Source organism: Scyliorhinus torazame, chromosome 1, assembly GCF_047496885.1.
Source record: "Scyliorhinus torazame isolate Kashiwa2021f chromosome 1, sScyTor2.1, whole genome shotgun sequence".
NCBI lineage: Eukaryota > Metazoa > Chordata > Chondrichthyes > Carcharhiniformes > Scyliorhinidae > Scyliorhinus > Scyliorhinus torazame.
In genome coordinates this window covers 277,773,400-277,795,258 of record NC_092707.1, presented here as the reverse complement: position 1 = coordinate 277,795,258, position 21,859 = coordinate 277,773,400, and positions in this window count along the sequence as shown.

Genomic DNA, 21,859 nt, shown 5'->3' with positions numbered 1-21,859 from the left:
TTGAAACTCCACTGGGAGTTTCTATTTCAGACATCGAGTGAACAGTGATTTGATTTTCTTCATCATTTATTTAGGGCAACGAGCTGCAATCTTTTTTCCTTCAAACGTTTCTCGACAGGTGGCAGCAGATTGTGAATGAAAACATATTCGGACGGCTCACTAGGAAATGCTGAAAGTGACCCAGACGGAAACGTAAGTTTCTGCTGACCTCGGACACAGGAACAAAATACTGCACACGTGGAAACACTGAGACTGGAGCAAAGAAATGTTCAAAATACTCAGCAGGTCAGGCAGCACCTGTGCGAGGGAGAAACAAAAAGGGCGGGAAAAAGGGCGGGAGGGCGGGAAATCCCTCCCCGCATGCTTGGCGGCAGCAGAGGCCGCCAAGGGGAGGTGACGCCATTGGCTGCCGGGGGAATCTTCTGTTCCTGCTGCTGCCAATAGGTTTTTCCAATGGTAGCAACCTCGGGCACTGGGTGTCCTGCAGCGGGAGGGAGGTGATATGGGGTGGGGGTCGCCGCCGTAGGTGGGATCAGAAGATTCTGCTGGTGGAAATGGCCTGAAAATTTCAGCCAAAGTTAATACTTCAGATCTGCAACCTTCCATCAGCTCTGGGAAAAGACAGACATGGTAGAATGGTTGTAGTGCAGAAGGGGGCCAGCGTCAGCTCTCTGTAGGAGCAATTCATCTGGTCCCACTCCCCTGCCTTTTCCCTGTAGCCATGAGGTGGAGATGCCGGCGTTGGACTGGGGTGGGCACAGTAAGAGTCTTACAACACCAATAATAATAATCTTCATTGGTGTCATAAGTAAGCTTACATTAACACTGCAATGAGGTTACTGTGAAAAGCCCATAGTCGCCACATTCCGGCGCCTGTTCAGGTACACAGAGGGAGAATTAAGAATGTCCAATTCACCGAACAGCGCGTCTTTTGGGACTTGTGAGAGGAAACCGGAGCATTCGGAGGAAACCCACGCAGACACTGGGAGAACGTGCAGCCTCCACACAGACAGTGACCCAAGCCGGGATTCGAATCTGGGACCCTGGAGCTGTGAAGCAACAGTGCCAACCACTGTGCTACCGTGCTGCCCACTAGCTTACTGATTCCAGATAAACCTGTTGGACTTTAACCTGGTGTTGTAAAACTTCTTACTTATTCCTGTAGCCCTCCGAAAATGACCCAGTTTTCTTTCGAAAGCCACAATTGAGAATCTGGCTCCACTACACTCTCAGGGAGTTCAAGTTCTTCACCGCTCGCTGCACGCAGGAAGATTTCCCCTTGGGTTGCCAATTGCTTCTTTCGGTGATTTGTAACAGGTTTTAATTGAGCAATAGGGTGGAGGGCAGGAAACATTAAATGGCAAAAGGATGATGGCACAAGTCCAAAGGAAGCGGAATGGGACAAGTAAAGAAACCAGAGATCTGCCTGGAGAAGGTGTGAATGGCAGAATAATGAACTGCTGCTGCCTGAAAGCAAAAGACAAAGAGAAAAATAAATTAAAACTGAAACTTGCAAAGAAAAAGGCAACCAAAACGGCGGCAGTGTGAAATTGTTGAATTCATGGTTAAGTTTGGAAAGTTGTAAAGTGCTTCATTAAAAGTTGCAGAAACAATAAAGATGTTGCCAGATGCTGAGTATTTCCTGCATTTTCTGTTTTTACTGCTGCTGCTTTATCAGCTGATGTAACAGGTTAAAGGATCTAAGCTCTGCAGTTTTTTTTAAGTTAACTATGCCAGGACAATGTTGTTAGTTAGAGAACTATGCCACATACTCTAATACATTTCAAGTACAAGTGCAGAAGGAGGCCATACAGCCCATCCACGTCTGCCCATCCAACTCTCTGAAAGAACACCTTACCTAGGTCTAAGCCCCTACCTTAGCCTCGTAACCCCACCTAACTTTTGGACACTAAGGGGTAATTTAGCATGGCCAATCCACCTAACCTGCACATCTTTGGACAGTGAGATGAAACCGGAGAACCCGGAGGAAGCCTGCACAGACACGAGGAGAACATGCAAACTCCACGCAGTCAAGCAAGGTAGGAATCAAACCCAGGTTCCTGGTGCTGTGAGGCAGCAGTGCTAACTACTGTGCCATTGTGCTGGGGGTATAGTTTAGATGAAAATTAGGTGAAAAAGGTAGACCTACATTTATATTGCACCTTTCACAATTACAGATGCCCCAAAGCACTTTACAACCAATAAAGTATATTTTGAAGTGTCACTGGTGTAATAGAAGCAGTGTGGCAGCCATTGTGCCCATAGAGAGCTCCCACGGCCAGGAATTTGATAACAATTTGTTTTTTTCTGTCATGTTGGTTGAGGGATAAATATTGGCCGGGACCCCGAGGAGAACTCCTCTGCTCTTCTTCAAAATAATGCCACGGGGATCTTGGACATATACCCCAGCTGGAAAATGGTTTAATGTCCCTTTTGAAGGATGGTACTCTGACAGTGCAGCATTCCCTCTGTACAGCTTTTGAGTGTCAGCCTTTGTGTAGGGCAGACAGTCAATTCACTATCGTTCATTTTTTGCCATTGCACAAAACTCGACCATCTTGACTTGACAATATGTGTTAGTCAATTCTGATCAACTGTGGATCCAGAAATGAAACACTGCTCCCAAGAGTCACCTGGTCAACTCACAGTCAACTCACTAGTGCTAGTGAGTTCGGCTTTGCACGGATATTAAATTTGTGAGGTATAGATCGGATATTGAGGACTGGATTAAGCTTTGGAGCAAAGCAGAACAAGATTTCTGCCGCTTCGCAGTTCCCTTCCATTTTGCTTATGTATTAGATTGGGCTGTGTTCTCAAATACTGCTACTGTGATGACAGTGTGATCCAACGCTGAAATGGCCAGCCACACTGCTACTGTGATGACAGTGTGATCCACCGCTGAAATGGCCAGCCACACTGCTACTGTGATGACAGTGTGATCCAACGCTGAAATGGCCAGCGACACTGCTACTGTGATGACAGTGTGATCCACCGCTGAAATGGCCATGCCACACTGCTACTGTGATGACAGTGTGATCCAACGCCGAAATGGCCAGCGACACTGCTACTGTGATGACAGTGTGATCCAACGCCGAAATGGCCAGCGACACTGCTACTGTGATGACAGTGTGATCCACCGCTGAAATGGCCATGCCACACTGCTACTGTGATGACAGTGTGATCCAACGCTGAAATGGCCAGCGACACTGCTACTGTGATGACAGTGTGATCCAACGCTGAAATGGCCAGCCACACTGCTACTGTGATGACAGTGTGATCCAACGCCGAAATGGCCAGCGACACTGCTACTGTGATGACAGTGTGATCCACCGCTGAAATGGCCATGCCACACTGCTACTGTGATGACAGTGTGATCCAACGCTGAAATGGCCAGCGACACTGCTACTGTGATGACAGTGTGATCCAACGCTGAAATGGCCAGCGACACTGCTACTGTGATGACAGTGTGATCCACCGCTGAAATGGCCATGCCACACTGCTACTGTGATGACAGTGTGATCCAACGCTGAAATGGCCAGCGACACTGCTACTGTGATGACAGTGTGATCCAACGCTGAAATGGCCAGTGACACTGCTACTGTGATGACAGTGTGATCCAACGCTGAAATGGCCAGCGACACTGCTACTGTGATGACAGTGTGATCCAACGCTGAAATGGCCAGCGACACTGCTACTGTGATGACAGTGTGATCCAACGCTGAAATGGCCAGCGACACTGCTACTGTGATGACAGTGTGATCCACCGCTGAAATGGCCATGCCACACTGCTACTGTGATGACAGTGTGATCCAACGCTGAAATGGCCAGCGACACTGCTACTGTGATGACAGTGTGATCCAACGCTGAAATGGCCAGCGACACTGCTACTGTGATGACAGTGTGATCCAACGCTGAAATGGCCAGCGACACTGCTACTGTGATGACAGTGTGATCCACCGCTGAAATGGCCAGCGACACTGCTACTGTGATGACAGTGTGATCCACCGCTGAAATGGCCAGCGACACTGCTACTGTGATGACAGTGTGATCCAACGCTGAAATGGCCAGCGACACTGCTACTGTGATGACAGTGTGATCCACCGCTGAAATGGCCATGCCACACTGCTACTGTGATGACAGTGTGATCCAACGCTGAAATGGCCAGCGACACTGCTACTGTGATGACAGTGTGATCCAACGCTGAAATGGCCAGTGACACTGCTACTGTGATGACAGTGTGATCCAACGCTGAAATGGCCAGCGACACTGCTACTGTGATGACAGTGTGATCCACCGCTGAAATGGCCAGCCACACTGCTACTGTGATGACAGTGTGATCCAACGCTGAAATGGCCAGCGACACTGCTACTGTGATGACAGTGTGATCCAACGCTGAAATGGCCAGCGACACTGCTACTGTGATGACAGTGTGATCCAACGCTGAAATGGCCAGCGACACTGCTACTGTGATGACAGTGTGATCCAACGCTGAAATGGCCAGCGACACTGCTACTGTGATGACAGTGTGATCCACCGCTGAAATGGCCATGCCACACTGCTACTGTGATGACAGTGTGATCCAACGCTGAAATGGCCAGCGACACTGCTACTGTGATGACAGTGTGATCCAACGCTGAAATGGCCAGCGACACTGCTACTGTGATGACAGTGTGATCCAACGCTGAAATGGCCAGCGACACTGCTACTGTGATGACAGTGTGATCCAACGCTGAAATGGCCAGCGACAAAGCCATGCACGATAGCCAGGATTGTTTTTTTTCCCTCCGTCACCTTGTCTGATGGTTCTCCCAAAGCACACAGCTTTTGGGTCCAGCCTTGAAAGGTTACAGAAGAAATAAGAAAAGGAGTAAGCCGTTCAGTCCCTCCAGCCTGCTTGATCAATTGATAAGATCATGGCTGACATGATTGTGTTCTCTACTCCCATTTACTCTCTGCCCCCATTCCCCCATAGTCCTCAACTCCTTTGTCGATTAAAAATCTATCCGATCAACCTTCAATATTCAATGACAGAGCCTCCACTGCTCTCTGGGAAGAGGATTCCACAGACCAATGACCCTCTGAGTGAAAAGGCTTCTCCCCATCTCTGTCTTAAATGGAAGATCGCTATTTTTTAAACTAAGACTCCTAGGATGGCACGATGGTGCAATGGTTAGCACTGTTGCTTCACAGCGTCAGTGTCCCAGACTCAATTCCCGGCTTAGGTCACTGTCTGTGAGGAGTCTGCATGTTCTCTCCGTGTCCCCAAAGACGTGCTGTTAGGTGAATTGGACATTCTGAATTCTCCCTCTATGTACCCAATCAGGCACCGGAATGTGGCAACTCGGGGCTTTTCACAATAACTTCATTGCAGTGTTAATGTAAGCCTACTTGTGACAATAATAAAGATTACTATTATTATTATTTCTAGATTCCCCAACAAAGGGGAACATCCTCTCAGCATCTACTCTGTCAAGCTCCCTCGGGATCATACTTCAGTTAGATTATCTCTCACTTTTCTAAATCCCAATAGGCATAGGCCCAACCTACTCAACTTTTCCTCACAAGTCAACACTTTGATCCTCGGAATTAGCCGAATGAACTTTCTCTGAACAGTCTATCCAAACATAACCTGTTTTTATCCATCAATAGCTTTGTTCCCTACCCTGTACTGACAACACCTTTAAAATCTGCAAGATTTTAGCCTCTTATTTTCCGCATATATCCACTTCCATACTATCTCTCTCCCTGCAATCTTCTCCAAACCTGTGCCTCCATTCAACTCTGTTCTTTGAGGCGTCCTCATCGTTTCTCTCACCATAGCGGGAGGAACCTCCTGTGTGCCTGGATACGGGCTCCTTAACTTCCCTCCCCAAGCCTTTCCATTTTCCGTGTCTTTACAAACCCTGCCCAGAGCTCATCTCTTCGATCTCGTTTTTTTAAAAAAAAATGTTTTTATTCAAGGTTTTTCAATAATTTTTACAAAACACTCCAAAAAGGAAAATAATACAAAGAAAACAGGGCAATATGCCAACAAAACAACTTGACCCTCTAAACGATTAACAATTTAACACCCATCTCAAAGCAAAATGGGGCATGCGCCCCTTACAAAACGGAAAAGAAATCAGCTCCCCCCCGGGCTGCTGCTGCTGACCTCCACCTAGCATTCCGCGAGAAAGTCAAGGAACGGTTGCCACCACCCGGAGAACCCCTGCAAGGACCCTCGCAAGGCAAACTTTATCTTCCCCAACCTAAGAAACCCCGCCATGTCGTTGACCCAAGCCTCTACGCTTGGGGGCTTCGCGTCCTTCCACATTAACAAGAGCCTTCTCCGGGCTACCAAGGAGGCAAAGGCCAGAACTCCGGCCTCTTTTGACTCCTGCACTCCCGGATCGTCCGATACCCCAAATATCGGTATCCCACAGCTCGGTTTTACCCAAGTATCCAAGACCTTGGACATAGCCTTTGCGAAGCCCCTCTTCGATCACGTTTGACAGATTGTTGAGGGTGCAGTATATATTTTAGTTTATGTCCTCAACATACTAAAAAGTTTCACTGAAATGAATGGCTAACTGATGACAAATACCGTGAGGGCAAAGGGGTAATCTGATAAATGTTGTTTTATGTTCCCTCGACAGTAAATGTCAATAATTCTAGGACATCTTTTAAAGTGCTGATAAACAGTCAATTCAGCGGGGAGGCTATATCCACTGTCTGAACCAAAATGATAACAATGTCCAATTCTTGATAGGTTCAGTAAAGGAAGAGATAAAGGAAAATAAGTAAATATTGGAAAAGCTCAGACATAATCCTTCTTACAGCCGCAGATTCTTGGTGAGCACTGAGGTTTTTCTCAATAACATGCAAAATCCCAGGCTAAGGTGTTAAACGGAAATATGGATCCTGTCAAAATGCATTTTTAAAAATTAATCTCCCAGTTGAAACGCCAGTCCAATTCCACAATAAATTGAATGTTTGCAACATATAAATGATACAATCTAAGCCTAACTGAATTTGATGTCTGGCTGTGGAGGTAGCTTCCCGAAGTGAATTACTGGCGTAAATCCAGATCATGCCAAGGTTTCATCTTTTAAGGTGTTAGCTTATTGTTCAAAGTCTGTGTAGCAATTGACAAATCTTTCTGGCCAGAGAGCAAAATATCTCTTCTTTATCACGCAAGTAAATCATCAGGTTTTGGAATAAAATACGATGGAAAAGCTCGGTGCCTATGAGCGGGTTTCACAAGTTATAAGCAGTAGAGCTAGGGAGAGGCAATATATACCCTGTGGCACTGTTCTAAAGAGTGTGCAGAGGCAGAGAGACTTGGTGCCAGCACATATTGAGGGAATAATTAGCAGAGAATTTAGGAACTTGGGACATCATTAATGGAGGTGTTGAATGCAAAAGCAAGTGGGATATGCGAAACTTTTATAAAACTGTGGTTAAGGCACAACTCGAGTATTGCATCCAGTTCACGGTCACCGCACCTTAAAGAAGGACATGGATGTTCTTGAGAAGGTGCAGAGGAGATTTGCCAGAATGGTTCCCTTGATGAGGGATTTTAGTTGCAAGGTCAGGTTGAAGGAGCTGGGGTTGTTCACCTTGGAGCAAAAAAGGAATGAACGGTTTAGATAATGTAGACAAAAAAAAGTTGTCCCCATAAATGAGAGGCACAAATACTAGAAGTCTTGGGCAAGAGATACAGAGCAGAATGTGAAGAAGAATATTTTTGCACAGCGAGTTGCATTGACCTGGAGCTCACTGCCTACGAGGGTGGTGAAAGCAGAGATGATCAAAAGGAAATTGGATGATCAATTGAAGGAAACAGACTTTCACGGGAATGGTACTGACGCCACAGAAAGCTGGCATAGACCTGACGGGCCAAATGGCCCCCCCTCTGTGCTGTAATGACTCAATGAATCTATTTTGAGTGCCACCTTTGATTAATTGGAGCCTTGCAGAGCATGACCTTTTAATGAGGTAAACGTACTCGCCTCCCTCTCACTGTTATTGGATGCAGGAAGAAAGCTCTGGGATTAATTAACGTGGCAGCTCACTGGTTTAGCAATGCATTCAAAGAAAATAAAGCTCTATTGAGGAACGTTGCAGAGATGTGTTAGAAAAAACTCAAAGAACGATTACTACTGAGAACAGCTTATGACAGTTTCAGGAAAGTACTGCTTTTAAAACTAAGAAAATCTTTGATAGAAGATACATTCTGGTGACCATAACTCATGTTCTACATATATTGGATTTGTGCCCCTATACATTTGTCTTGTGGATTGGATTTGTTTATTGTCATGTGTACCGAGGTACAGTGAAAAGTATTTTGCCAGGGTAATACTACAATGGGCTCTGTATTTAGATAAATACTTGCATTTCTATAGCACCTTTCACAACCACAGGCATTTTAAAGCCCTTCAAACCAATACTTTCTGAAGTGTCATCACTGTTATTATGTAGGACAGGGTTTTTCAAACTGCGGGTTGCGACCTGTGGGTGGGTCATGGGCGGGTGTTGGGAGGGTCGCAGAGCGATCAATTGCGGGAGAAGCGCCCAACGGCCGTGACTGATTTTTGGATTGGATTTTGTTTATTGTCATGTGTGCCGAGGTACAGTGAAAAGTATTTTTCTGCGAGCAGCTCAACAGATCATTAAGTACATGAAAAGAAAAGAAAAGAAAAAAAAATACATAATAGGGCAACACAAGGTGCACAATGTACACAGAAACACCAGCATCGGGTGAAGCAGACAGGGGTGTAGCGTTAATCAGGTCAGTTCATAAGAAGGTCATTTATGAGTCTGTTAACAGCGAGGAAGAAGCTGTTTTTGAGTCTGTTTGTGCGTGTTCTCAGACTCTTGTATCTCCTGCCCGATGGAAGAAGTTGAGAAGTTGGAAGAGTATGTAAGCCGGGTGGGAGGGATCTTTGATTATGCTGCCCGCTTTCCCCAGGCAACGGGAGGTGTACATGGAGTCAATGGATGGGAGGCAGGTTTGTGTGATGGACTGGGCGGTGTTCACGACTCTCTGAAGTTTCTTGCGGTCTTGGGCCAAGCAGTTGCCATACCAGGCTGTGATGCAGCCAGATAGGATGCTTTCTATGGTGCATCGATAAAAGTTGGTAAGAGTTCATGTGGACATGCCGAATTTCCTTAGTTTCCTGAGGAAGTATAGGCGCTGTTGTGCTTTCTTGGTGGCAGTGTCGACGCGGGTGGATAGGACATATTTTTGGAGATGTGCACCACTAGGAATTTGAAGCTGCTATCCATGTCCACCTTGGCCCCATTGATGTTGACAGGGCGTGTGTACAGTACTTTGCTTTCTGAAGTCAATGACCAACTCTTTAGTTTTGCTAGCATTGAGGGCGAGATTGTTGTCACTATACCACTCCAATAGGTTCTCTATCTCCCTCCCCTATTCTGACTCGTCGTTATTCGAGATCCGGCCCACTATGGTCGTATCGTCAGCAAACGTGTAGATGGAGTTGGAACCAAATTTTGCCACGCAGTCGTGTGTGTACAGGGAGTAGAGTAGGGGGCTAAGTACACAGCCTTGCAGGGCCTGGTATTGAGGACTATTGTGGAGGAGGTGTTGTTGTTTATTCTTACTGATTGTGGTCTATGGGACAGAAAGTCGAGGATCCAGTTGCAGAGTGAGGAGCCAAGTCCTAGGTTTTGGAGCTTTGATATGAGCTTGGCTGGGATTTTAAATTGAGAATGTTGGCCGCGACCGTCTTTTAAATTGAAAATGTTGGGTGCGACCGACGTTTAAATAGAACAATGCAGCCTTCTGGCCAGAAGGGATTCCTCTGTTTTCTAGCTGCGAGTGAGCAGGGCAACAGGACTGTGAAGAGCTGAAGATCAATTGTTTTAAACAAAGAAAATACTGAAATCGGGAACAAAGCGGTGTAAAGATAATTTCTTGTTTTTTTAATTGTGCCAATGCAAATCAGGAGGCAAAGCCCATGTATGTTATATGCAGGGAAGTACCGGAAAATTAAAGTTTAAAACATCAAAACTTCAAAGGCATTTGAAGACTAAGCATGGCGAATTTGAGGACAGACCTCTTGATTTTTCTCATAGGATGCAGCAGGAACTCAAATCGTCAGCTGAAATCCTTAGCCAAAATGTAACATTGAATGGCAAAGCAAGTGAGATCACAGGACCAAGCAGGCTCACCTGTCGCATTAAAGGTAAGCTATAATTGTGTATCACGAAGGTTGGCCGGTGTGGGTCGCGAAGGTCAGCTGGCGTGGGCCGGGAGCGTTGACTGCCGTGGGTCGCGAAGGTCGGCTGGCTCGCGTCGGGAAGGTCGGCTGGCTCGCGTCGGGAAGGTTGGCCGGCGTGGGGCGCGAAGGTCGGCTGGCGCGGGTCGTGAAGGTTGGCCGTGTGGGTCGCGAAGGTCAGCTGGCGTGGGTTGCGAAGGTTGACCGGCGTGGGTCGTGAAGATCGGCTGGTGTGGGTCACGAAGGTCGGCTGGCGTGGGTCGTGAAGGTCAGCCAGCTGGTAAAAGCAGGTCCCGGGGAAGAAAAAATTGAAAAATACTGATGTAGGAGACACAGCAGCTGATTTGCTTCCAGCAAACAGCAATGTGACAATGACCAGATTATCTGTTTTTCTGATGTTGATTGGGGGTAAGCATTGACCAGGACACCAAATAGTGCCATGGGATCTTTAACATTCACCTGAGAGGGCAGATGGGGTCACCAATGTGGTGTTACCTGCGTGGTCGATAACACGTGTTACTCAATCCTTGGTTGATGGAGAGGTCCTCTGAATCTTATTAAAGAAGACTCAAACTCGTCCAGTAACAACAAAGATTTATTGAGTAACTATAACTATTAATGCATGAGATCTTTACCTTAACATGGAAACTAGGAATTGGTTAACAAGATTTAACAATTATAACTAAATGTAACTCCACTAACTATCTATATGATTCTGATGTTACCCTGTTCACAGCACACCCACGAGAGAGAGTGAGAAACCCCTTTTAGCTGCCTTTTATACCCCTGTTGGTCCAGCCAGCTAGTAATCATGTGGTGCTGCTATTTACCCATTAACCCCTGTGTGCATGCACCTACAGAGATCACTACATCCCTCCTTTTTAATGTGTTACAGATTCTCCGTATGGTGTAACGAAAACTGAACAAACATAATGAATTAAGTCAACTGGGAACTGATAAAACAAGTAACGCTGTGTACAGAATGTGATGGTAATAATGACTGTACAAAGTCAATCAATGTTTAAAAAGTCCAATCCTAATGAAAAACTTTGTGAGTCCAGACTGTATGAGTTTGATCAGATGGGTTGATCTCTTCGCCTGTCGTTGAGGTGGCAGTGTTGATGTCGTCATGTCGTTGTGACCACCATCAATGTTGATGTGTGTCCGTGAGGACATCCCGAGACATCGGAATGGTCGAAGTAATTTGGTGTTAGTAGCGGACTTTCTTTTGTGCTTGCAGTGTTGACCCCGTATGTCATCTTTTTTACAAGCTGGGTTGGGTGATTGCTGCAGCGCAGACACAAAATCACGAGATCTGTTGTGGTTTTGTTCACTGCTTTTATCAACAGTGGGTAGACATTTAGTGTCTGCTGCTGGCTGCTCATACAAGGCAGATAGACTGTCATAGTCTTCCTCGTTCACGGCTGTCGCTCCGGAGTCGTTGCTTGCGGCCATTCTGGAGCCTGTCGAAGAGCTCGCTATGGAGGCTGGTATCACTCCCTCAGTGGAGTCAATCTGTGCTCTCTGCGTGGCGTCGCCTTCTGCTAGGATATGTGACATGTGGTTGTCATCAATTTTGTCGACGAGCTGCCATGTCGTCATGGTACTGGATTCTCCCACCATGAGACTCGTATGGAACTTGGCACCCATGGTGCTGCTGCAATGACCATCAGATCCAGAGAACTGATCCATGGCTGAGTGGCATTCGTCAGCGAGCAAATCATCGCTTCTTGTCAAGTATGTGTCATGGTGCTCTATTTGTCCAATGAGGAACTCATCTCCTGGGTAATCATCGTCAATGAACAAATCTTTTGCTATGGATTTGTCATTGTGCTCTTCTCTTTGGGTGTTGCAAACGGTATGTTTCAGGAGGCTGCGGCAGTGATTTTTAAATGTGAGTGGAGGCTCGAGCTTCATTCTGTCGCTGGGGAAAATCATTTTTTATTTTGAGACTTTAAGCCCCTTTTTGTTCACTCTCGGGCATTTTGGATGAGGCGTGGTGATGTAAGGTTCCTCAGTTACTGTAACAGAGTCCACACATGAAGAAATAAGATTTTCAACCTGATGTAGTGGTCTTATTCAGAAATTCAAGTACAGATCCAGTGACATGTTTGATTATCTAGCTATAGTTTAGGAGGTCTTGTGGCTCAGTCACATAGCGTCTTTGCCTCTGGGTTTAGGTCCTGCTTGAGGAGCTGTTGGCTATGGGAGATGTATTTATGACACAATTCAACAAGTTGATAATCATCCTGCCAAGCATTTTCCCACTATTTCCCCAAAGGTGGGAGGAGATTGTGCATGAAGATGACAAACATAATCTGTCTGGAATACTGGTTTATTGAATGTTTAAATTTGTGAGCTATAAAGTAACTTGTATCCCTGGTTAGACCAGTGTTTATTGCCCACCCCCTAATTGTCTTTGAGAATTTGGTGGTGAGCTGCTGTCTTGAATTGCTGCAGTCCATGTGGTGTAGGTACTGTTAGGGAGGGCATTCCAGGATTTTGACCCAGCAACAGTGATATAATTCCAAGTCAGGATGGTGTGTAGCTTGGAGAGGAACTTGAGGGTGGTGGTGTTCCCATGTACCTGCTGCCCTTCTCCGCCTGGGTGGTAGAAGTATGGGTTTTGAAGGAGCCTTGGTGAGTTGCTGCAATGCATTTTATATGTGGTACACGTTGCTGCCGCTCTCTGCCAGGGGTGGAGGGAGTGAAAAATGAAGATGGTGGACTGGATGCCGATCAAGTGGGTTGCTTTGCTTAGGATGGTATCGAGCTTCTTGAATGTTGTTGGAGCTGTACTCATCCAGGCAAGTGGAGAGTACTCCATTATACTCCTAGCTTGTGCCTTGTGGATGGTGTACAGGCTTTGGGGAGTTAGGAGGTGAGTTACGGATCGCAGGATTCCGAGTCTCTGACTTGCACTTGTAGTCACAGCATTTATAAGGCTAGTCTAGTTCAGTTTGTGGTCAATGATAACCCCCAAGATGTTGATAGAGCAGGAATCAGTGATGGTAATGCCATTGAATGTCAAGGGGCAATGGCTAGATTCTTACTTGTTGCAAATGGCCATTGCCTGGCACTTGTGTGGCATGAATGTTACTTGCCACCTAACAGTCCAAGACTGAATGTTGTTCGGATCTTGCTAATATGATTATGAACTGCTTCAGTATCTGGGGCGTTGTGAATGGTGCTGAACATTGTGCAATCATCAGCGAACATCCCCACTCCTGACCTTATGATGGAGCGAAGGTTATTGATGAAGCAACGGAAGATGGTTGGACCTACAACACTACCCTGACGAACTCCTGTAATGATCTCCTGAGACTGAGATGATAGACTTCCAACAACCATTTGTGTCAGGTATGACTCCATCCAGTGGAGAGTGTTCCCCCTGATTCCCATTGATGTCAGTTTAGTCAGGGCTCCTTGATGCCAAACCCGGTCAAATGCTGCCTTTCACAGCAAAGGCAGTCACTCTCATCTCATCTCTTGAATTCACCTCTTTTGTCCATGTTTGAACTGAGGCTGCAATGAGGTCAGGAGCTGAGTGGCCCTCGTGGAATCCAAACTAAACAACAGTGAGCAGGTTATTGCTGAGTAAGGACTGCTTGATAGCACTGTTGATGCCCACTTCCACTATTTAACTGATGATCGAGAGGAGACTGATGGGACGGTAATTGGTCAGATTACATTGCCCTGCTTTCCGTGTATAGGACATACTTGGGCAATTTCCAACATTGCCGGGTAGATGCTAGTGTTGTAGCTGTACTGAACAGTGTGGTTAGGGGCACAGCAATTTCTGGAGCACAAGTCTTCAGTAGTTTTGCTCGAATATTGTCAGTGCACAAAACCTTTGCAGTACAAAGAACAAAGAAAAGTACAGCACAGGAACAGGCCCTTCGGCCCTCCAAGCCTGTGCCGACCATGCTGCCCGACTAAACTACAATCTTCTACACTTCCTGGGTCCGTATCCCTCTATTCCCATTCTATTCATGTATTTGTCAAGATGCCCCTTAAGTGTCACTATCATCCCTGCTTCCACCACCTCCTCCGGCAGCGAGTTCCAGGCACCCACTACCTTCTGTGTAAAAAACTTGCCTCGTACATCTACTCTAAACCTTGCCCCTCTCACCTTAAACCTATGCCCCCTAGTAATTGACCCCTCTACCCTGGGGAAAAGCCTCTGACTATCCACAGTAGTGAACTCGCCAACATTGAGGGCATTTAAAAGTTTATTGGATAAACATATGGATGATAATGGCATAGTGTAGGTTAGATGGCTTTTGTTTCGGTGCAACATCGTGGGCCGAAGGGCCTGTACTGCGCTGTATTGTTCTATGTTCTATGTTCTATCCACTCTGTCTATGAACCTCATAATTTTGTATACCTCTATCAGGTCTCCCCTCAACCTCCTTCGTTCCAGTGAGAACAAACCGAGTTCATTCAACCGCTTCTCATAGCTAATGCCCTCCAAACCAGGCAACATTCTGGTAAATCTCTTCTGCATCCTCTCTAAAGCCTCCACATCCTTCTGGTAGTGTGGCGACCAGAATTGAACACTATACTCCAAATGTGGCCTAACTAAGGTTCTATACAGCTGCAACATGACTTATACTCAATGCCCCGGCCAATGAAGGCAAGCATGCCGTATGCCTTCTTGACTACCTTCTCCACCTGTGTTGCCCCTTTCAGTGACCTGTGGACCTGTACACCTAGATCTCTCTGACTTTCAATACTCTTGAGGGTACTACCATTCACTGTATATTCCCTACCTGCATTAGACCTTCCAAAATGCATTACCTCACATTTGTCCGGATTAAACTCCATCTGCCATCTCTCCGGCCAAGTCTCAAAACAATCTAAATCCTGCTGTATCCTCTGACAGTCCTCATCGCTATCCGCAATTCCACCAACCTTTGTGTCATCTGCAAACTTACTAATCAGACCAGTTACATTTTCCTCCAAATCATTTATATATACTACAAACAGCAAAGGTCCCATAACTGATCCCTGTGGAACACCACTAGTCACAACCCTCCAATTAGAAAAGCATCCTTCCATTGCTACTCTCTGCCTTCTATGACCTAGCCAGTTCTGTATCCACCTTGCCAGCTCACCCCGATCCCGTGTGACTTCACCTTTTGTACTAGTCTACCCTGAGGGACCTTGTCAAAGGCCTTACTGAAGTTCATATAGACTTCATACAGTACCCGGTTCCTTCAGCAGTTTCTCGATATCACATGGAGTGAATTGTGATGTGTTGGGTGTTCTGGATCACAAACAGGTCACCAACACTTGAAGTGGTGCAACTCTATTTTATTATAAAGTTAACTATATTAACATACTTAAATTGTGGGTAAATGCAATACCAGCTTTAACTGTTGACCCTTGCCTAGTCCTAACCAGGTGATTCACTCAGCACATGGTGAATGTCTGTGTTGCAGGCTGCGAGCTCTGCGCTCCGAGCTGGCTGCTACTAGAATGAGCGGGAACTCTCCTGTCCCCTGCCTTTATAGTGCGTGTGCTCTCACTGGTGATTGGCTGCAGTGTTGTGTATGCTGATTGGTCCCACTGCATGTCCATCAGTGTGTGCGTTTGCACCATAATATACTGGTGTATATTATGACAAATTGTATTGGCTGAAGACTGGCATTTGTGTCGCTGGTGATCTGTAAAGCAGGCTGAGATGAATCATCCACTCAGCACCTCTAGCTGAAGATTATTATGAATGCTTCAGCCTTGTCTTTGCTCTGATGTGCTGGGCTCCTCCATCATTGAGGGTGGGGATAATTGTGGAGCCTCTCCCTCCAGTGAGTTGTTCAATTGTCCACCCCATTCACGCCTGCCTGTGGGAAGGCTGTGGAGTCTAGATCTGATCCGTTGGCTGTGGGATCGCATAGCTCTGTCTATCACTTGCTGCTTCCACTGTTTGGCAAGCATGTAGTCCTGTGTTGTAGCTTCACCAGGTTGACACCTCATTTTTAGGTGTGCCTGGTGCTGCTCCTGGCGTGCCTTCCTGCATTCCACATTGCACCAATGTTGATCCTTGGCTTGGTGGTAAGGGTAGAGCGGGAGATATGCCTGGCCTTGAGGTTCCAGATTGTGGTTAAATACAATTATGGTGCTGCTGATGGCCCACAGCTCCTCATGGATACCTAGTTTTCAGTTGCTAGATCTGTTCAAAATCTATCCTATTTAGCACAGTGGTGATGCCACATGAAACGATGGATGATTTCCTCAATGTGAAGGTGGGTCTTTGTCTCCACAAGGACTGTACAGCGGTCACTGCTACCTTTACTGTCATAGACAGTGTGTATCTGTGACAGGTAGATTGGTGTGGACAAGGCCACATTGACTTTTCCCTGCTCTTTGTTCCCTCACCACCGACTGTAGTCCCAGTCCAGCAGTTATGTGCTTTAGCACTTGGCCAGCGAGATCCGTAGTGGTGCTACCGAGCCACTTCTGGTGATGGAAATGGAAGTTCCCCACTCAGAGTACACTCTTTGACTTGCCACCCTCAGTGCTGCCTCCAATTGGTGTTCAACATGGACAAGTACTGATGTACATGGAGGAATACCGATTCACACTTGTGGTGGGGGAGGAGGGAAGGGTGGGGGGGGGGGGGGGGGGGTGGGGGGTGGGGGGGGGGGTTGCGAGGAGGCCTGTCCCATTTCATTGTATTTGAGTCAACCACATTGCTGTGGATCTGGAGTCACCTGTAGGCCGGGTAAGGACAGAAGATTTCCTTCTCCAAAGAACCAAAACAATCAGTTATAATAGCTGTCACAATCACCATCACTGCGACTAGCTTTATAATTCCAGATTTACTAATTAAATGTAAACACCATGGTGGGATTTGAACCTGTGTTTCCCCAGAGCATTAGCCTGGACCTTTGGATTGCTGGTCCAGTGACATCACCACCACACCATCACCACACCCACTATGTTGGGGCAGCAAAGGACTTATTCAGCATTAGGAAAGCCAAGGGGGAAATGTTCATTGCCATATATGCTCAATGTGCTACATTGACTGTAAATGAAGCTTCCCTATGAAGCAGAATGAGCCCAAGTTAGAGCCCGATATCTAGTAATTGTAGCCAGTCCAAGGTGGAACAGAGAATTCTTGCTGCTGTATCATTTTAATATGTGGCGAGCTGCAATGGAATTGCTTGGGTCGGAGCGTGAATATATATTATCAATTTGACGTTCAAGTTTATAAAGACATTAGACAGATAATAGAATAGCTTTCAGTGTAACGAGCACATTCACAGAAGTTTGCAAACTTTTTTTAACCTACTTAGAGATATCAAAAGTAACCTCAAAGTTTTTCTTGTGCTATTCATAACTGAAAATAAATTCTGAAAACACAGTGACCCACTTCTTATATTAATGTCCCAATGTCTCTTGGATCTCGACTGACGAGCAAACAAGATAAACATGAGCCACACATGCACATTGCTAATCCTTGTAAAAAGGGACTTAGTTAAATGGTTATACTGTGGTCCAGAATGATGCCAATGCTGTTCTGGCTGAGGTAGACTTGGCACTGAGGTACCCTCAATAATGATGCTTAGAGATTAAACTGTAAAGAAGGCTTTATTAGACTAATAACTATGTTGCAGCTATGGGCGAGAGCTGACTGCTATACAGACCATGAGGCAAGCCTTTATGTATGGCTCCCAGATGGGCGGAGCCAGAGGCGGAGTCCCCAGGGTTCCAAGCCCGGTCTTAAAGGGGACATCACCTTACATGATGATAAGGCTGTAACCGTTCATCACATTCACCCCCTGTTTAAAAAGGAGTCCGGCGGGGGTGAAGTGCCATCATAGGTCCATCCGTCTCGGTGGCCGGATCGTCCTCCTCGATCTCCTCAATTCGGGCGGTGGTGCGGCGGGCACGGACGTCCCGGTTGAGGGCACATCCGGGAGCACAGCGGTCGGAGCTTCGGTCCGGGTCGGGGCAGAGGAACTAGGCAGGGCTGAGGGTAGCGGAGCCGGCGCCGGCGGGGTGTGTAAAGGGGGGGGCAAGGGGGGGGGGGGCGCACGGTAGGAGCTCACCAACGGGTGTTAGGGCCGGAAGGGGGGGTGTTGTAGGGGGCGACGGGTCCTGCAGGGGAGCGGCGCGGGAAGGGGCGTCTGTGGTGGAGGATCCAGCGGGCGCCAGATCCCGGAGGGAAACCTTATCTTGCCTGCCGTCGGAGTACTCCACGTAGGCGTAACTGGGGTTGGCGTGGAGCAGTCGGACCTTTTCAACTAGGGGGTCCGTTTTATGGCTCCTCGCGTGCCTCCGGAGACGAACAGGTCCCGGAGCCATCAGCCAAGGTGGAAGCGAGACCCCGGAGGTAGACTTCCTGGGGAAGAGAAACAATCGGTCGTGAGGGGTCTCATTCGTGGCCGTGCAGAGGAGTGACCTAATGGAGTGTAGGGCATCGGATAGGACCTCCTGCCAGCGGGTGGTTGGGAGATTTCTCGACCGCAGGGCCAGAAGGACAGCCTTCCACACGGTCGCGTTCTCCCTCTCCACCTGCCCATTTCCCCGTGGGTTATAGCTGGTCGTTCTGCTCGAGGTGATGCCTTTGCTGAGCAGATACTGACGCAGTTCATCGCTAATGAACGATGTACCCCGGTCGCTGTGGATATAAGCAGGGAAACCGAACAGGGTGAAGATGCTGTGCAGTGCCTTAATCACCGTGGCTGAGGTCATGTCGGTGCAGGGAATGGCGAATGGGAAACAGGAGAACTCATCGATCACGGTGAGGAAATAGGCATAACGGTTGGTGGACGGGAGGGGCCCCTTGAAGTCCACGCTCAGTCGCTCAAAGGGGCCCGAGGCCTTCACGAGCCAAACCTTGTCTGGCCGATAGAAGTGTGGTTTGCACTCCGCACAGACCTGGCAGGCCCTGACCATGGCCTTGACCTCCTTGGTTGAGTAAGGTAGGTTGCGGGACTTGATGAAATGGACGAGCCGGGTAACCCCCGGGTGACAGAGGTCATTGTGGATGGCTTGCAGGCGGTCCTCCTGCGCGTTGGCGCATGTGCCGCGGGAAAGGGCATCTGGGGGCTTGTTGAGCTCCCCCGGACGATACTTGATATCGTATGAGTAGGTGGAGAGTTCGATCCTCCACCTCAAAATTTTATCGTTTTTTATTTTGCCCCGTTGCGTGTTATCGAACAGATAGGCGACCGACCGTTGGTCGGTGACGAGGGTAAACCTCCTACCGGCGAGGTAGTGTCTCCAGCACTGCACAGCCTCCACAATGGCTTGTGCCTCCTTTTTGACTGCAGAGTGTCGAATCTCGGAGGCGGTGAGGGTTCGGGGGAAGAACGCTACTGGTCTGCCTCCTTGATTGAGGGTAGCAGCCAGGGCGATGTCTGATGCATCGCTCTCTACCTGGAAAGGGATGGTTTCGTCCACCGCGTGCATGGCGGCCTTGATGATGTCGGCCTTGATGCGGTTGAAGGCCAATTGAGCCTCAGCCGAGAGGGGAAAAGTGGTGGTCTTTATGAGTGAGCGGGCTTTGTCCGCATACTTGGGGACCCACTGGGCGTAATCGGAAAAGGCCCAAGCACCGTTTGAGGGCCTTGAGGCTGCGGGGGAGAGGGAGTTCCTTAAGGGGGCGCATGCGGTCAGGGTCGGGACCTAGGACCCCGTCTTCCACGACATAGCCGAGGATGGCCAGCCGGGTGGTGTGGAAAACGCATTTGCCCTCGTTATAGGTCAGGTTAAGGGCTCGGGCGGTCTGGAGGAACTTTTTGAGGTTAGCGTCATGGTCCTGCTGATCATGGCCGCAGATGGTGACATTGTCCAAGTACGGGTATGTAGCCCGCAAACCGTACTGGTACACCATTTGGTCCATCGCCCTTTGAAAGACGGAGACCCCATTTGTGACACCAAAGTGGACCCTGCGGAAGTGGAAGAGCCGGCCGGCTGCTTCGAAGGCAGTATAGGGGCGGTCTTTTGGTCGGATGGGGAGCTGGTGGTAGGCAGATTTGAGGTCGACCGTGGAAAAGACTCGGTATTGGGCGATCCGATTTACCATTTCCGCGATGCGAGGAAGGGGGTACGCATCAAGCTGCGTGAATCAGTTTATGGTCTGGCTATAATCCACGACCATCCGTTTCTTCTCCCCGGACCGGACTACCACCACTTGCGCTCTCCAAGGGCTGTTACTAGCCTCGATGACCCCCTCTCCCAGTAAACGCTGGACCTCTGACTTGATAAAAGCCATATCTTGGGCACTGTAGCGCCGGCTCCTGGTGGCGACGGGCTTACAGTCGGGAGTGAGGTTAGCGAATAGCGAGGGGGGTGCGACTTTCAGTGTCGCAAGGCAGCACACCGTGAGGGGGGGGCAAGGGTCCGCCGAACTTCAGTGTCAGGCTTCGGTGGCTGCACTGGAAATCCAGTCCGAGCAGCAGGGGGGCACAGAGGTGAGGGAGGATATAAAATTTGAAACGGGTGTATTTGGCACCCTGGATCGAGAGGTCCGCAATACAGTACCCCGTGATTTGTACCGAGTGGGACCCAGATGCGAGGGCTATGGTTTGGGATACGGGATGGGTGCGTAGGGAGCAGCGCCTTACCGTTTCAGGGTGGATAAAGCTCTCCGTGCTCCCAGAGTCGAAGAGGCATGCAGTGTCGTGCCCGTTGACCTGGACCTGCATCATGGAGTTCTGCAGGTGTTTTGGCCGAGTTTGATCGAGGGTGATCGCACCCAGTCGCGGGCAGTCGGAGTCGTAAAATGGCCGCTGCCGTTGGTCGCACGTGTCGGGTCGAGAAGATGGCCGCTCCCATGATTCGCACAAGGCTGATGATGCATCAGAAGGGGGCGTGTCGGGTCGGTGCGCAGCAGCATTGCGAGGCCTGCGGGCCTGAGAGCCTGAGTTTTCGGCCGGCTGTTCTTTGTTTTTCTGGCCCCTGGGTCTGGCCAGGCAGACCCTCGCAAAGTGCCCTGTCTTCCCGCAGTCGCTGCAGATCGCGGAGCGGGCTGGGCAGCGTGGGCGTGGGTGCTGGCCCTGCCCGCAGAAGTAGCACGGTGTGTCCCCATGGTGAGCGGGTCGCCGCGTGGCGCAGGCCTGTAATACGGGTGAGTCTGAGGAAGTCCGGGGGGGGCTGGCAGAGTCCGCGGGGTACGTACCCAAGTTATGTCAGGCCACCTCCAGTGAGGAGGCGAGCGTTAGCGTCTCCTGGAGGTCTTTTGCCCCGTTTTCGAGCAGCCGCTGCCGGATGTAGGTCGAGCGGATTCCGGACATGAAAGCATCTCTGATGTGCAGGTTCATATGGACTTCCCCTGTCACATCCTGATGGTCACAGTCCCTGGCCAGCGCGGTGAGTTTCTCAACAAACTCGTCGAGCGATTCCCCGAGCGCTGCCGGCAGGTAGAGAGCAGATGCCGGGCGTGCACCTCATTGACGGGTTTGACAAACCGCTTGCGGAGCAACTCAATCGCTTCCTCATAAGTCGTCGCATTTTCGAGCATGGCGGAGATTCTGTGACTCACCCGGGCGTGGAGTAGATGCAGCTTGCGTGGCCCCAGGATGGGAGTCTCTGAGGAGTCCAGGTAGGCCTCGAAGCACCGCAGCCAGTTTTAAAAAATTTCCTTTGCCTCCGGCGTTCGTGCTTCCAGATTGAGCTTCTCT